Genomic DNA, 14,637 nt, shown 5'->3' on the forward strand with positions numbered 1-14,637 from the left:
GTGCACGTCAGCAGTGGGACATCGCTGGAGGAAAAAAGAGAGAGAGAGAGAGAGAATGAGTGTTGCCTCGAAAGAAAATATGAAGGAGAACTCGGACGACTGACCGCAAAACCAAGGAGACACTTGTGTTTTCTTAATGTTCACATTTTTACATGTAAAGTATTTCCATTCTACATGACTTTTTTTTTCAATTTTCAACACAATTGAAAAACTTCACGAAGGGCTACGTGTTTGATCAAAAAATAAATAAAGTTGCAACATCCATATTACATATAATAATTATTTTCATAGGCCTATATCCTATGTGCAGAGGCTGTCACATGTGCACATGTTAATGATCCCTAACAATAATTATTAACAGTGATTTACCATGGTTTGAAACGCAGGGACATCAAATTAAAATGCATCTGCACAAAATAATCTATGTTCATTAGCCTATATGTTCATCATTACATCTGTCATGTTCAATTTTTGACGGAAAATAAATATCTAAATCAGAAATAACCTTCTGATATCTTCAAATCTCACTTGTGAGTATTTGTTTTGTGTTATATGTATCCAGGCTCCCGCAATAAGCTTTTGGTAGCTTCAATGGGAGACCTGATTCACACAAATTATGTGTTGTGTGTGTGTGTGAATAAACTTCAACTTTGTAATGTATTGTTATATGTTACTGTGACTTTAAGGTGAAAGGTAACCGTGTGGGGGGCACAACAAGACTTCCGGGTTAGAGCCATGTTGTATTATGGTCTGTGAGCTAAGTAAAGTTGGACTAGCTGTGACACGAAAACCTGGTCATCCTGTCAAGTTATTTATTACATCAAACATAACATGGTGTCAGAAGAAACACGCGGAAAGACACAATGGCACACTTCAAACCACCGCCGGGCTTGAGCCTACAAGGGAATCTCGCGGAGAATTGGAAGACGTGGCTACAGCGCTACGAGCTGTTCGCGATTGCCAGCGGTGTAGCAGAAAAGTCAGATGGGGTGCAATGTGCGACTTTCCTGCACGTTGCGGGGGAAGAAGCCATTAAAGTGAGTAACACGTTTGTCTTCGCCGATGATGAGAGGAACAAAATAGCTCCATTGAAGCAGAAGTTCCGAGATTACTGTGAGCCCAGGAAAAACCTGCCATATATCAGACACATGTTTTTCACCCGTGTCCAAGGTCCGTCAGAAACAATAGACACCTACGTGACAGACCTAAAAAATAAAGCGAAAGACTGTGAATTTGGCGACCTGTGTGACTCACTGATACGAGACAGAATTGTCTGTGGAATACGTGATGATCAAGTAAGAGCGAGATTGCTCAGAGAAGCCGACCTCACGCTTGTTAAAGCACTCGATGTGTGCCGTGCCAGTGAACTGACGTCCACCCAAATGAAAGTGTTGCATGAAGAAGTTGATGTGCAAAAAATAAGCACAACGAGAGCAAACAAAAAATATGGCAGCATGAAGGAAAGCCCTATGACCACCAGTGAAAGGAAAATCAACTGTGACAGGTGTGGATATAAGCATGAACAACGAAAATGCCCAGCCTATGGACAAACGTGCAAGAAATGTGAAAAGAAAAATCATTTTGCAAAAATGTGTCGTGCAAGCAGCCAGAAAAAATCACAAAAAATGCATGCTGTTGAATGCAGTCAGGAGTGTGCTGACAGTGATGAGGACATGTTCATTGGGACAATTGAAATAAAAAGTGTTGGAGCTGTTGAGAAAGCACAAAGTGACAATGACAGATGGACTGAAGAACTGATAATAAATGAAAAGAATGTTACATTTCGGATTGACACTGGAGCTGACTGTAATGTTATTTCAGCTAAAACATTGCAGGCTATAAAAATTGACAGTAAGCTTCATGCATCTCACTGCAAGTTAGTGGCATACTCAGGTCACAAAATGGAGCCACTGGGCAGAGCATCACTCACATGTAAGTACAAGGGTCAAAAACACCAGATTGACTTTGAAATAATAGAGAAAGATGCTCCAGCAATACTTGGAAGAGAGACGTGTACAAAATTAAAAATGGTGAAGAGACTCTACAGCATGGAAAAAACAGATGACATCCTAAAAAAATATGAGCATCTCTTCACAGGACTTGGATGCCTGCCAGGTGAACACACCATAAAACTAGACCCGGATGTGAAACCAGTGATACATGCACCTAGGAGGATCCCAGTTGCTCTCAGGGACAGAGTGATTGAGCAGCTTCACAAGATGGAGCAATCAGATGTCATCACAAAGCAGTCCGAGCCAACTCAGTGGGTGAACAGCATGGTGACTGTTGTCACTCCAAAGAAGATCAGGATTTGTATGGATCCTAAAGATCTAAATACAGCAATAAGAAGAGAGCATTATCCGCTTCTCACTGTGGAGGAAGTGGTATCGCGCATGCCTAACGCAAAATATTTCTCTGTGCTGGATGCAAACCAAGGGTTTTATCAAATAAAGCTGGATGAAGAGAGCTCCAAACTGTGTACTTTCAACACACCCATTGGCCGGTACCGTTTCAAGCGCCTTCCCTTTGGCATCTCATCTGCCAGCGAGGTGTTCCAGAGAGCTGTGACACGAAAACCTGGTCATCCTGTCAAGTTATTTATTACATCAAACATAACAAACTTCATATGAGGGAACATTTAGACTTGACAAAAATAGTGACTTGAGTTATATTGTGATAAATATCGATATCGACTGATATAAAAAATGATTGTGGCAGGTGTTTCTGTGTTTCTGTGGTAGAAGTGGTTTTGAGCTGCCTCCAGAGTGGACTGGTCTGTATTGATGTGTGTTTTGTCACTGAGTTCCCTCTGTGTGCAGTGTAAAAGTTGCTGTGCATTTAGTATTGTGTGCAGTGTGTCTGTGTAAATCTCTCACTCATTTGTGGTGCTGTGTGTTGCAGGGTTGTGCAGCAGCTGCCTGGCCCTCTGTGGGGCTGGTTGCAGTTTCAGATTTGATTTTCAGATCACAAGTATTTCTTCATGAATGACTCACTATAATAAAGACTTGTTTTTGTTGTACACCTACCTGTGTCTGTGGTGGATCCTCTTTCACAGGACCAGACCAGGTTAACAAAGGTGGTGGGAACTTTCCACGACCTTTAAAATCCTCAGACAAAATGTATTACATCATCAACACACAGTAAATGATGAATGTAAAGTGTAACCATTCTTGACAAAGAGGAGGAATACATAAGTGTTACCTAGTTTGCTGTCTCCTTGCTGAAAGCCAGTGGTTCAGTATCTCTCTGGGCTTGGCTCGTCATCCAGTACTGGAACATCTTCTCTCTCTGGAAACTGTTGAAATCTTCACAAATCTCTGGATCACTCTAGGTCGGCTCCACCATCTCAGCAGGGTGGCATTTTGAAAAGTATTCACTCTGGGACCTGAGACAAGGTCAAGATACAATTACTTGATGCTAAGTTGTGAGCAATTAGACATTTTTACTACATTTCACATACATAAGGGAGATCTCAAAAATTAACTCACCGGTGCACCTTTAAATATACGGTTAAACTCTAATGAATTACAAAGACTATGAATCTTCAGAACATCATTTAACTTTTATTAGCTACAGAAATACCAGCATTAACAGTAAATATTTGATATGAACCCGTGTTAACCCACAGCCAGCTGCAGTACTTTACACAAAGTATTTCAGAACACATTGAATAACAGTTTCTTTTACACAGCATGTAGTCAGAAAATGTCTGCTGCTCAGCAGTATTTACTAAGATATTCTCACTCACCACTTCAAAGCCATTAACACTGTTAGGCTAACCCAATAGGATTTAACTTGAAGTAATTAGCATCACAGCGAGTGGATTGTATTAGCACTAGCATGGACCGACGCAGTTTACAACGGCAACAATTATCATCATGGTTAACGGAAACATGAGTCAGCTGACTACATATTAAAACTCACCTGTCCTCACCTGACCAGCTGGTCTTCACTCAGGAAGTGGATGAAGCATTTCACTGGCTACCGTGCACCTCCACTTGACTCTGCTATTTGACCCACTTTATCATTTTTAAATGTGTGTGTTTGTTTTAAGTGCTTTTATGTGAAAAATGAAACTATTTATTTCAAGTGCATTTTTAAACATGAATTTAGATTATGAGCTCTACTGAAGTGAATGCATAACTGTTTAATTGCTGTGGGCTACAAATGACCAGAGACAAACCTGTCCCACAGTGTGAAGTGTGTGTTCAGGATGTTAGAGCCAAAGCAGCTCTAGAACTGGTTCATGCTGACAGAGTGGGACATTTGTGGAGATAAATTATTTATATTTAACTCATAATGTATTAATATAACTGCATTTCATCATATGTTTTTGGAGGAAAGAATATTTCTGTCTGTGTGATATGGTTTGTTGACCTAGAGGTGATGGAGTTCTCTTGTTTGGACACTAGGGGGCAGAAGTAGAGCAGGGATTGTGGTGGGGCATGTCTGGATGGGTTTTCCTCATCACCATGGAAGACTCAGTTCAAGCAGCCTCGTCTCTCTGTGTCACTATTTCTTTCCTGTGTTTTTCAGGTGAGTGTTGTCTCAAACCCCAAAGGAATTACTGAAACTTCTTAGTTCAACTTTAGAGAAGTGTGAGTGTCTACATGTTGTACATTTGTGTGTGTGAATGTTGAATGAGAGCGGCTGTGACTGCTGTTTATTTTATTGCATAAAGCACTTTGAGCTGCTTCCTTTTGTATGAAAAGTGCTTTATGAATAAAGGTTTGTTTTTGTTGATAGTGTCTGTATGTTAACTGGATTGAACTTTATTTGGAGATAATGAATGTGTTGGGAGAGACACAGGAAATGTTGTGTGTGTGCAGCTGTTGGTGAGACGGTTGCCGTGGTGCTGGGGCGGGTTGGTGCTGTTCACAACCTTCAGTATCGCTGACAGAGAAGACGGTTAAAGAGGAACTATGCAAGATTTTTTTTTTTTTTTTACCTTAACTATGCTACATACAACGCATAACAAACTCCTACTTTGATCTGTTGCTGTTTTTCTGTGCTCATGCTGTTATTATAAATGTTTGTGCAGACAGTTGATGGTTGGTGATGCCGATGTTTTTGTGAAATCAAACTTTAACACTCACAGAACCTCTAAGCCCAGGGGTGTGGAATCATTTTAAATGAGTGTGTTTATTTAACGTGTTTTTATGTAAAATATAAAACTATTTATGTCAAGTGAGTTTTTTTAGACATGAGTTAAAATGATGAGTTCCACTGAATGCATAACTGTTTAATTGCTCTGGGCTACAAATGACAGAGACAAACCTGTTCTATGGTGTGAAGTGTGTTCACATTTGAGCAGATAAATTAATTACATTTAACTCATAATGTATTAATGTAACTGCATTTTATCATATTTATGGAGGAAAGAATATTTCTGTCTGTATGATACGGTTTGTTGACCTAGAGCTGATTCCAGTAGGAGGAGTTCTCTTGTTTGGACATTAGGGGGCAGAATTAGAGCAGGGATTGTGGTGGGGCATGTGCCTACGTTTACATGGAGAACATTTGTGTGTGTGTGTAACTGTGAATGTTGAATGACAGAGGATGTTGACTGCTGTTTATTTTATTGCATAAAGCACTTTGAGCTGCTTCCTTTTGTATGAAAAGTGCTCTATGAATAAAGGTTTGTTTTTGTTGATAAAATGTGACGCTGTGTCTCCAGTGTTGTCTGTGGGAGTTTGTGTGATGTGTGTGTGTTGTGGGTCCATGACTTGTTTTGTTGTGAAATTGTTGTTAACAACTGAACCTAAGTTATGAAAAGTTAATGCATAAGTTCTGGAGTGTTAATTAATGAGCTGAAGAGTTTATTACCAGGCTGTTGCCACTGATAAGAATGTGGTCTTTGTTAACTTGGTTAAATAAGGTTGATGATTATGCACAAATATCACTGTAATATGATTTATAGTGTCTGTATGTTGATTGGATTGGAACTTTATTTGGAGATAATGAATGTGTTGGTGTAAATGAGTCATAAGAAGAATAAAATGTCTACAGATGTGACAAATCCAAGGCCCAGGCCAGCACACAGGAGTGATGTAGCTGGTGCAACTACCTGAAGCTGCTGACAGACACCAACACTCACCTGTAGCAGACTGCAACCCACTGGCACCACTCACCTCACAGGAAACAGGACGTTGTTGGAGACCATCTCAGGATTTTATTCTGCACACAACAGTAGGAGCACATTAGCTGCATCTACAATGTTTTTATGTTTTATCTCATTAATCACATTCATTTTTAACAGTCGATACAGTATATTCACTAATCAATAAGATATATACAGGTGCATCTCAATGAATTAGAACATCATGGAAAAGTGTATTCATGTCAGTAATTCAATTCAAAAAGTGAAGCTAACACATTCTAGAGCCATTATTATGGCTTAATGAAGACATAAAATTCAGTTTCTATAAAATAATAATAATAATATTACAAAAGACCAGTTAAAAGAAGAAGCATTTTTAATACAGAAATATTGTCCTTGTGAAAAGTTAGTCCATCTATATGCACGCAATACTTGGCTTTGTTTATTTGACTTGAACTACTGTAAACTGACTTTTCCATGATATTCTGATTTATTGAGATGCAGCTGTAGTTTCCAATTTCAAACTGAATATTCACTAATCAATAAGATTTATACAGGTGCATCTCAATAAATTAGAATATCATGGAAAAGTTTATTTATGTCAGTAATTCAATTCCAAAAGTGAAGCTAACACTTTATATAGATCCATTATGGCTTACGTTTTATAAAGACATAAAATTCAGTTTCAAAATAAAAATTAATATTACAAAAGATTTATTTAAAAAAAAAAAAAAGAAGAAACTTTTTTAATACATAAATATTGTCCTTGTGAAAAGTTAGTCCATCTATATGCACGCAATACTTGGTTGTGGTTATTTGACTTGAACTACTGTAAATGGACTTTTCCATGATATTCTGATTTATTGAGATGCAGCTGTAGTTTCCGATTTCAAACTGAATATTCACTAATCAATAAGATTTATACAGGTGCATCTCAATAAATTAGAATATCATGGAAAAGTTTATTTATGTCAGTAATTCAATTCAAAATGTGAAGCTAACACTTAATATAGATCCATTATGGCTTACGTTTTATGAAGACATAAAATTCAGTTTCTAAAAAAAATTAAATATTACAAAAGATTTATATATATAAAAAAAGAAGAAGAAACTTTTTTAATACAGAAATATTGGTCTTGTAAAAAGTTAGTCCATCTATATGCACTCAATACTTGGTTGTGGTTATTTGACTTGAACTACTGTAAATGGGCTTTTCCATGATATTCTGATTTATTGAGATGCAGCTGTAGTTTCCAGTTTCAAACTGAATGTTCACTAATCAATCAGATATTTCTGTAGACATGAGATCGTATAGTGGCAGTTTCAGTTGGATCCACAGCAGATGAACTTTAAACTCACAGAACAAAGCCACAACACAAACACATGTATGCTAATGAGATGAGATCGTTAAATCCTCGTCTCACCGTGAACAAAGAAAAACAACACACAGTCACACACACTTTAAACATGGCCGCCACCTCATCACTCAGTGTGTGTGTGTGTGTGATATTCATGGTAAGTAAGGACTTTAAGAGCATATTATCTACAAATAACGGAGAGAGTTTCACCGTGTGTCTCGGCTCTTCCAGCAGCAGCGACGTTTTGGCGCGTTTTGGGGGGTGCACCGCTAATTAAGGCCCCACCGGCAACAACAGCTGGAACCAGGAACCATCGTTCTCTGAACCAAACTGCTGCAGCAACAACAGTTTAGCTGGTTAACATATTTACCACTGGTCTGAATAATATGTGGAGTGGGTTTTAGTTTTAGCTGAAGTTCACATAGATAATATCAACTTAAAAACACATTAAATCTAAATACTGACTCAGCTACACACCACCTATGGTTAATGAAGATAACCAAGGAACAGGAGCATTAGCAAAGAAGCTTTGTTGTTGTTGGTTTGTTTATTCCTCTCTCTCTCGTTTACTTCTTTCTCTCTCTTTTTTGTCGTTTGTTTGTTTAACTATTATTACTGTTATTGTAGTAACTATTATTATTGTTAATGTTACAAGGCTGATCTTTTTTTTTTTTTTTTACTTATTTTCTCCTCTCACATGAAACCTCTCATCACTCTATTACTTCTATTACTCGCTATGTTTATCAATATTACCCTTTTATTATTATGTAGGCCTATTTTTTTATTACCATTATTTATCATTATTGTTATTGATGTATTTTTCTTTTTCTCTACTACTGGTGTTATTGCTGTTGCGTGATTCATCGTGATCTTGTCTTTAATTTCCATGTTCGTTGCACCTGCTATTCTGTATTTTCTTGTATGTTTTTGTTTTGTTTGTCTTTTATTCTTGTTGTTTGTCTTCACAATAATAAAGAAGCTGTGATGACTATTTGTAGTAAGTAAATCGGGGCTTACATTATTTTTATTGGTATTTTGGCCATCAAGGGGTTAATCAGGGTTTGGACTCAAGCCCTGAACCCTCACTGACTTAAAGGGATAGTTCAACATTTTGTCAAACTGGCCCATTGCCATAATCCCAATAGTCATAGTAGTAGGTTCATTACCTTTAATTGTCGGTGCAAGCTGTTTTTAGAACGGCGGAGCAGAGCCGTGAGCTGCTCAGAGCTACGCTACGGAGGCTCATTATGGGATTTCTTGGTTTCCCTCATCAAACTCATCAAATACACAATCCAACAACTCTGTAGCATAGCTCTTTAAGTGACGTCAGCTCTAAGTGACAGAGTGTGAGAGTGTGTGAGGGCCCAGATGCTGTAAACATGAATGGAACAGCACTTACCCACTCTCACGACACGTTACCTTGACAACAAAATGTTGTTTACTCTACTACTTACGTAGAATACGCACAAGGTGTGTGAGGGGGACGGACTCAAAACTAAATGTTCCTGGATCAGATCTGATCAAATTATCATCAATTATCACAAGTTGCACACATTAATACTGACAGTAAACTTGTTTTTTTTGCTCCTGTCCATTAACAACAGGAGACCGGCGGAGCTCTCTCTGACTACATGTGTTAATTTACTTTTTTTCTTTTTTTAACACTCGCATTCTGACAGCATCCCCTGTATTTGACTTTAAGTCAGCATTGGTGCTTACTTAAGGTATGGGGGTAGTAAGGGCTCATTCACTGACTCACTGATCTGACAGTGGAACAGCCCTCACACACTCACATACTTCCCGTGAACGCACCTCTAAGCAGAGAATTTCTAATATTAGACTGGCTCTGCTCCAAGTGAGTGAGTCCATGAGGGGTCGGGTTGGAATTGGGCCAAAAGTATTTAGTTCAGACGCCATTTTTAGACGGCATGAAGGAGTAAGAGAGAAGCTGCATTAGGTGAGTGTTAAACAACTTTATTATTATTATTCACCGTTAAAGTCTCTGAGTGTCAGTCCCTGTGAAGTGTGGAGGGAAGAAGAGTCAGAGTGAACTTGTGTCCACACAGAGACACTGAGACTAAAGGGGGGACAGCAGGAGGACAGCTACTCCCTGTTGTCTCAGCCAGTTGTGACGAACTGAATATTACGACCAGAACGAGTTCATTACACCGTGTATTCTGTTAATGTGTGTGTGTGTTCATCTCAGTCAGTGTTTCTGGTTTCCCTCTCAGACTGACTGAAGTCCTGAAGATGAGTGTTAATGTGGAGGAAGAGGAGGACGGACCAGAGTCTCCTGGACCCATCTGTCCGTCTCTGAAGAGTGACCAGTCCAAAGGATTTCCTCCAGACTTCAGTCTTGGACCTGGACCTGGATCCTCCTGCTGGTCTGTGAAGAGTGACCAGTCCAGACTTGATCCTCCAAACTTCAGTCTTGGACCTGGAGCGTCAGACTCCCAGTAAGAGACCTGCTCCAGCCTCTTTAAGTTCCACATTACAACACATCAGTGAACCACACTGTGTCACTGGGGGACATCAACACATACTATAGTTTATTTAGACTCCGTCCTGCTGCCCCACATACTCACTACAGCACCAAATCTGGATCAATCCGCTGCTGAAAATATCCAATCCAATCCAATTTTATTTATATAGCACGATTTAAACAAACACAAGTCCCTGAGAGATGTTTCCTGTGTTTCCTCCTGTTGGTTTGTAGTCCAGGCAAAATAGCATTTTACGACAGACTAATTGTCACAGAATGTTTTTCACCATACATCATTTCTATGAGGTGTCTAGAACAACATACTAAAAGTCCTAAGAAATCCTAGTTGGGGAAATATGTTTAATTTGCATCATTATTTACTGTATAAAGTCTATGGTGCCGACAACAATACACCCCAATGGGGATATTTTTTCCCTTTACTCCTATCACAATGAAACTTTACACAATGAAAGTATCCATGAAATGTAACATTTTTTGTATTACAAGTTTCTTGGAAAATGAATTTGAATATGCAAATGAGCCTTACACTAATCAAATATGCCCAAAATACACCCGAATAGACTTCTTTTTTTCCTTTACTCCTACCACAATGAAACTTTACACAATGAAAATAGACATTAAAAGTAAAATTTTTTGTATTACAAGTTTCTTGGAAAATGAATTTGAATATGCAAATGAGCAATACACTAATGGAATATGCCCAAAATACACCCGAATAGGCTTATTTTCTTCCTTTACTCCTACCACAATCACACTACACACAATAAAAGTATACATAAAAAGTAACATTTCTGTATTTCAAGTTTCTTGGATAATTTATTTTAAATATGTAAATGAGCTCAACACTAATTGACTTATGGTCAAGAAGCCATAAAGCCACAAGCAGCAACAGGGGCCAAATAACTAACACATTCATGCCCATTCAATAAGTTAACCTATGCACTGAGTGCTGTCACTTGCCACACTTGACTTATGCATACACACATGTCACTTGCCACACTTAAAAGACCTATATTGACCTTAAGAATTATTTGCATAGTCTTGTCTCCAGTTGCTTTCTCAATTCTTCTTTTTATTAGCGAACAAGCCTTACCTAACGACTTTCCTCCCAGTTTGCAGAGAACATCAGAAGAAAGTCAGAATTCATCAAAGTTGTTTCAACGACTGTGTGTGATGTTATATTAAATATGCTGTTATGTTCAACAACATATGAGCGGGACTAAGTTATTTATAAGTTATTTGGCCCCTGTTTTTGCTGCTTGTGGATTTATGGCTTCTTGACCATAATTCAATTAGTGTTGAGCTCATTTACATATTTAAAATTAATTTTCCAAGAAACTTGAAATACAGAAATGTTACTTTTCATGTATACTTTTATTGTGTCAAGTGTGATTGTGGTAGGAGTAAAGGAAGAAAATAAGCCTTTTCGGGTGTATTTTGGGTATATTCCATTAGTGTATTGCTCATTTGCATATTCAAATTCATTTTCCAAGAAACTTGTAATACAAAAAATGTTACTTTTAATGTCTACTTTCATTGTGTAAAGTTTCATTGTGGTAGGAGTAAAGGGGAAAAAAAGCCTATTCAGGTGTATTTTGGGCATATTTGATTAGTGTAAGGCTCATTTGCATATTCAAATTCATTTTCAAAGAAACTTGTAATACAAAAAAATTTACATTTCATGGATACTTTCACCATGTTTCATTGTGATAGGAGTAAAGGAAAAAAAATAGCCCCATTGGGGTGTATTGTTGTCGGCACCATAGACTTTATACAGTAAATAATGATGCAAATTAAACATATTTCCCCAACTAGGATTTCTTAGGACTTTTAGTATGTTGTTCTAGACACGTCATAGAAATGATGTATGGTGAAAAACCTTCTGTGACAATTAGTTCTATTTTTGGGTCCAAAATTAGCTAAATTGCCTGGACTATTGATAGAAACTAGAGTGAGCAGCTGTTTGAGGAAATGACTGAACCTCTTTAAACATGAACCTGTAGCTGAGATGTTGGTGAAGCTTTGAGTCTTCAGGAGGAACCAATGGGCTCAGAAGACTCACACTCACACTCACCAGTGTGTGTAGGACTGGTGTCCAGGTAGATCCAGATGTTGAGCCAGTGGATCCAGATGCTGAGCAGTGTCAGTGTGTGATCCTCTGTAGAGCTGATGTGAGACAGATGTTCAGCAGCTGGACACTGGACACAGTTAAAGCAGAAGTAAGCGGAATGTTTGTGTTAATATAAGTCTTAAATAGTTGTATCTTCTGACAGCAATCACTTCTATAGAGTGTTTGGTCTGAAACACGGGTCTGTCACTCACTCTGCTCTGCTCTGAGCCCAGGAGAAAACTTTCCTTGTATCCTACAACCTTTATCCAATGAGGAGAGAGAACGGCATAAAGGGGCGGTCCTCTCTGTGTGTGCAGCCAAGGGATGCGTGTGAATGTGGTGACGTAGGGACGAGGGCGGAGACTGCTAACTCCATCTGCTGACAGGAAGTTAGACAAAACCACCTGATCGCTTACTAATGCTTTAATGACTGACTGACTCTACACTGTTGTCTATGATGCTGCTGTGTTGCTTCCATCCTTCACTACAGTGTGTGGTGCTGGACGCTGACGTCACTAGAGACTTCCCACAATGCATCTGTGATCAGAGAACTGATCAGTGAGCAATGTGATGTGAATAAAAACATGTTTGTGTTTGCAGACTGAAAGCAGAGTCTCCAGGATCAATCTGTCTGTCTATGAAGAGTGACCAGTCCATCGGTCAACCTTATAACTTCAGACCTAGACCTGGACCTTCAAAGTCACGGTAAGAGACGGTTTCTACTGTAAACTGAGCGGAAGATGATTTAGTCATTAGACTCATGTGAAGGAAACAGAGAGAAACCAGGAACCAGATCCATCAGACAGATCAGAGATGTGGAGCTGAGACTGTGACATGTTGTTGATCCAGAAATGTCTTGACAGAGAGAAGAGGAGTGGTGTCTCTGACGTCCTGAAGGATCATGGACAAAGACCCAGAACCAGAGGTGAGCTGCAGACAGCCAATCAGAGCAGCTGTGGACAAAGTGAGACTGAACATCTGTCTGCTGATGTGGTCATTAGTGAAACCAGGACCTGTTGTTTTCTCCAGAGTCATTGTTCCATCACACAGCACTGACATTTAAGATGATGATTCAAACCTTCTCTTTGTTGTCTGTAGTTTTTCTGTAGCTGATGAAAATAATCTGATCAGATTGTCAGACTCTCTGTCTTCAGTCTGACTCTGTCTCTTCTCTCTCAGCAGATCGTGGTCTGCAGGAGGTTTTAGATCAACATAAGATCAGTCTGAGGAGCAGATGTGAACGAGTGACTGAAGGAACTGAGGGAACAGGAAGTGGAACAGGAAGTGGAACCCTCCTCAACAGCATCTACACTGAGCTCTACATCACAGAGGGACAGAGTGAAGAGGTTAATACCCAACATGAGGTGAGACAGCTGGAGACAACGTCCAAGAAGAAGACCCTCCATGACACTCCAATCAAGTGCAACGACATCTTTAAAGACTCACCTGTCCAACAGAGAGAGGACGTCTCTACGGTCTCACCTGTCCAACGGAGAGAGGACGTCTCTACGGTCTCACCTGTCCAACGGAGAGAGGACGTCTCTACGGTCTCACCTGTCCAACAGAGAGAGGACGTCTCTACGGTCTCACCTGTCCAACAGAGAGAGGACGTCTCTACGGTCTCACCTGTCCAACAGAGAGAGGACGTCTTTATGGTCTCACCTGTCTCACCTGTCCAACAGAGAGAGGACGTCTCTACGGTCTCACCTGTCCAACAGAGAGAGGACGTCTCTACGGTCTCACCTGTCCAACAGAGAGAGGACGTCTCTACAGTCTCACCTGTCCAACAGAGAGAGGACGTCTCTACGGTCTCACCTGTCCAACAGAGAGAGGACGTCTCTACGGTCTCACCTGTCCAACAGAGAGAGGACGTCTCTACGGTCTCACCTGTCCAACAGAGACCCATCAGAGTGGTTCTGACCAACGGCGTCGCTGGCGTTGGAAAAACCTTCTCGGTGCAGAAGTTCACTCTGGACTGGGCCGAGGGCTTGGAGAACCAAGATGTCAGTCTGCTAGTTCTGCTTTCCTTCAGGGAGCTGAACCTGATCAGAGATCAGCGGTTGAGTCTTCTCAGGCTGCTCCATGTTTTCCATCCAACATTACAGAAGGTCACAGCAGAGCAGCTGGCTGTCTGTAAACTTCTCTTCATCTTTGACGGCCTGGATGAAAGCCGACTGTCACTGGACTTCAACAACAGGGAGGTTGTGTCTGATGTCACACAGACGTCATCAGTCAACGTGCTGCTGACAAACCTCATCCGGGGGAATCTGCTTCCCTCGGCTCTGGTCTGGATCACCTCCAGACCTGCAGCAGCCAATCAGATCCCTCCTACATGTGTCGACAGGGTAACAGAGGTCCGAGGCTTCACTGACGCCCAGATAGAGGAGTACTTCAGGAGGAGGTCCAGTGATGAAGATCTGTCCAGAAGAATCATCTCACACATCCAGACGTCCAGGACCCTCCACATCATGTGTCAAGTCCCAGTCTTCTGCTGGATCAGTGCTACAGTTCTGGAGCACATGTTGACCACAGACCAGAGAGGAGAGCTGCCCAAGACCACGACGGA

At 40.1% G+C, this 14,637-nt stretch overlaps 1 protein-coding gene across 1 annotated transcript in view; it reads left to right on the forward strand.

Moving 5' to 3' along the window:
* LOC310989777 (NLR family CARD domain-containing protein 3-like) overlaps window positions 1-14,637 on the forward strand; it is a gene marked incomplete at its 3' end in the record, with an annotated part of 219,808 nt that overhangs the window by 58,912 nt on the left and 146,259 nt on the right. The window lies entirely within an intron of this gene.

This window comes from Trachurus trachurus (assembly GCF_905171665.1).
Source record: "Trachurus trachurus genome assembly, chromosome: 8".
Taxonomy (NCBI): Eukaryota; Metazoa; Chordata; class Actinopteri; order Carangiformes; family Carangidae; genus Trachurus; species Trachurus trachurus.